The 214-nt window shown below is 73.8% G+C and overlaps 1 protein-coding gene across 1 annotated transcript in view; it reads left to right on the top strand.

Moving 5' to 3' along the window:
• FMNL3 (formin like 3) overlaps positions 1-185 on the top strand; it is a 16,428-nt gene extending 16,243 nt beyond the window's left edge. Inside the window, exon 26 of the mRNA XM_014947451.1 lies at positions 90-185. The gene's annotated coding sequence lies outside the window, so the exon portion shown is untranslated. The remainder of the gene's footprint in view (positions 1-89) is intronic.
• Positions 186-214: the final 29 nt, after the last annotated feature.

Raw genomic sequence — 214 nt, 5'->3', positions numbered from 1 at the left:
CGGGTAGGGGGGGGGGGGGGGATTGGGGGGGCAGGCAGCGGGGACCGGTCTGCCTCAGTTTCCCCTTCTCACCCCCCTCTGCCCCACAGGTCCAAAGGGGAGGCTGTCCTGCCCCCGGCGCTGTGCAGGGACATCCCGGACCACCGTCCTTGCAGGTGGCATCCCCATCCCCCCCCAGCCGGGGCAGGGAGGGGGGGAAGGGCACGTGGCCTGG

Source organism: Calidris pugnax, unplaced genomic scaffold (assembly GCF_001431845.1).
Source record: "Calidris pugnax isolate Ruff unplaced genomic scaffold, ASM143184v1 scaffold155, whole genome shotgun sequence".
Taxonomy (NCBI): domain Eukaryota; kingdom Metazoa; phylum Chordata; class Aves; order Charadriiformes; family Scolopacidae; genus Calidris; species Calidris pugnax.
Note: the sequence above shows the minus strand (reverse complement) of the source record. Positions and strands in the feature narration are given on the sequence as shown.